Genomic DNA, 3,159 nt, shown 5'->3' with positions numbered 1-3,159 from the left:
AGATGCATGGGCAGCCATTTAGTCAATCCATTTATAGATGTGTCTTGGACATTGCAGAAGGACAATGAACTGGCCTTTGAATTAAATAAGAAGAGAGATGTGAATTGCTTTATGTTTGTGAAAACGAGCAGCCCTTTTCAAGAATCCCAAGCTACTTGCTATTTCAAAAGCTCATCTTTCTTTTTAAGCACCAGTATTCTCCCAGGGAGACTATAGGACTGTGAATCCAGAAACATCATTATTTTAAACAAATCAAAATTTCATTTCACCCAAAGTTCAAAGAAAAGATTCATAGTAGGTGTAAGTAGGTTTCACCATCTTATCAGTAATAGCTTAAATGAGAGAAGAGGTATAAAACATATTATCAAGAACATGATAACTGGAAAAGGATATGAGCTAGTTATGTGTTGAAAGGAGAGGTAACAGACAACCTATTGTTACACTGGCATTCATGAAATATTAAAAGACTCAAAGAAAAGCTTCCAGTATATTTAATAGATCCTCTATAATCCTTTTATGGAAGGGCATGAACAAAAATCCCTAGCATAAGAAGTTATGGATTACTTATTATCTGACCAACTCAAAAGGCATTTATTAAGCATCTACTATGTGCATGGCACTATTCTAAGTGCTGAGAATACAAAGATGCACTCAGGAAAACTACATTTTATTTGGAGATACATCATGTATACAGATAAGTAAATATAAGGTAATTAGAGGAAAGAGAGAGCTAAACTAAACTACACTTACCTAAAAATAGGTTTGCTTTAGGAAGATTATTTTGGCAGGCCTGTGTAGCATACATTACAGAGGTGAGGGAATGGAAATTAGGCTTATTACAACAGTTCAAGTGATATGTGAAGAGGGATTGGACTAAAGTGATGATCATATGAGTATCAAGAAGGGGATAGACACAAGAAATGTTGGGAAAATAGAATTGACAAGACTTAGTAACTGATTTGATATAGGCAGAGGGAGAATGAAAAATTGAGGATGATTCTGAGGTTGGAGTTTGCAATTGAAGATGGTTAGAAGGATAGAGGAGCCCTCAATAGTAATAGAGAAAGAAGGGCATAGCCAAGATGGTGGAGTAAAGGCAAGTACTTGACTGAGATCTTCCAAATTCCCCTTCAAACAATGTTAAAGTAATGCCGCAAAATGAATTCAGAAGTGGCAGAACCAACAAAAAAAACCAAGATGAAACAATTTTTCAACCCAAGACAACTTAGAAGATTGGCAGGAAAGGTCTGTCTCATTGGGGTGAGAGTAGAGTGCAGTTATACCTAGGAAAGCCAAAAACAGGCCTCAAGGGTGACTAAATTGGTGACAGCAGTGGCTTCTGGAGCTCTCAGCCCATGGACAGTAAGGGGTTCAACGACTGGTCGGTGGAAGAGTACAGGGAACCCTTTGCTGGCACTGGGTGCAGAATGCTGTTGCATTGCCCATATATGGTTCTGGGACAAAGTTCTAGAGTGAAAAGACCTGGCTGTGGAAAGTTACTATGGAGACAGGGAAGATTAAAACACAAACTCAGATGCCTGTGGATTTGGACTCAGCTGAGGGAAGCCAAAGAATCTGAGCCACCATGTTTCTCTCCTTCTCGCTCCAGGTGGGGGCCACCAGTCTCGTCACCCACAGGAGGGACAGAAGAGATGCTTACACAAAACAGCTGTGCAAAGTGAAACTGGAGGAGCCTTATTTGTGCACAGAGATACTCCTGAAAATAACCCAGATACTCCATTTGATTTCACACCAGAAAACTACAAGAGGATAGAAGCAATTGTAAAGAATTATCCAGAGGGACATAAAGCAGCAGCTGTGTTTCCAGTACTGGACTTACCCAAAGGCAGAATGGATGGTTGCCCATCTCTGCCATGAACAAAGTTGCTGAAATTTTACAAGTACCTCCAATGAGAGTATATGAAGTAGCAACTTTTTACACAATGTATAATCAAAAGCCATTTGGAAAGTATCATATTCAAGTCTGCACCACTGCACCTTGTATGTTTCAAGATTCTGACAGCATACTGGAGACCATTCAGAAAAAGCTTGGTATTAAGGTTGGAGAAACTACACCTGACAAGCTTTTCATGCTAATAGAAGTGGAATGTTTCGGTGCCTGTGTAAATGCATCAATGGTTCAAATAAATGGTAATTACTAGGAAGATTTGACACCTAAGGATATTGAAGAGATAATTGATGAGCTGAAAATGGGCAATGTTCCAAAACCTGGACCAAGGAATGGATGTTTCTCTTGTGAGCCAGTTGGTGGTCTTACATCTTTGACTGAGCCACCCAAAGGACCTGGTTTTGGTGTGCAATTAGGCCTCTAAGTAATTTATATGAATTTGTCTAAGAACTCAAACAAACTTGTGAAAATATTTCTCTGTATATTTAAAATAAATTAAAACTAATCTCTCCCCTACCCCCAACCCCACCCCTACAAATTCAGAAGACAACAATGTCAAAACAGCTACATGTAAAACCTCAAAGAAAAATGTGAATTGGTCTCAGGCTATTCTACCCCCCCCCCCCCAATTCCTGGAAGACTTCAAAAAAGATTTTAAAAATAAGGTAAGAGAGATAAAGGAAAAATTGGGGAAATTAAAAAATGCAAGACAATCATGAAAAAAGAATCAACAGTTTGGTAAAGGAAGCACAAAAAAATACTGAAGGAAGTATCATCTTAAAAAATAGAATAGACCAAATGGTAAAAGAGGCACAAAAATCCATTGAAGAGAACAACTTTTTAAAAAGCAGAATTGGCCAAATGGAAAAAAAAGGTACAAAAATTCAGTGAAGAAAAGAATAACTTAAAGAGTAGAATTGCCCAAATGGAAAAGGAGGTACAAAAACTCACTAGAGGAAATAATTCCTTAAAAATTAGAATTGGGCAAATGGAAGCTAATGACTCCAGGAGACATCAAGAAACAATAAAACAAAATCAAAAGAATGAAAAAATAGAAGAAAATGTGAAATATCACATTGGAAAAACAACTAACCTGGAAAATAGGACAAGGAAAGATAATTTTTTTTTAAATTGGGGTTAAGTGACATGTCCAGGGTCACACAACTAGTAAGTGTCAAGTATTTGTTCTGAGGCCGGATTTGAACTCAGGTCCTCCTGACTCCAGGGCTGGTGCTCTATCCACTGTGCCA

The 3,159-nt window shown here is 38.0% G+C and overlaps 1 pseudogene; it reads left to right on the top strand.

Moving 5' to 3' along the window:
- Positions 1 to 1,585: 1,585 nt before the first annotated feature.
- LOC114034925 lies at positions 1,586 to 2,333 on the top strand (annotated as a pseudogene).
- The last annotated feature ends 826 nt before the right edge of the window (positions 2,334 to 3,159 follow it).

This window comes from Vombatus ursinus, unplaced genomic scaffold (genome assembly GCF_900497805.2).
Source record: "Vombatus ursinus unplaced genomic scaffold, bare-nosed wombat genome assembly UNPS02009132.1, whole genome shotgun sequence".
In the NCBI taxonomy this organism is placed as follows: Eukaryota; Metazoa; Chordata; class Mammalia; order Diprotodontia; family Vombatidae; genus Vombatus; species Vombatus ursinus.
This window is presented reverse-complemented; position numbering and strand designations above follow the sequence as displayed.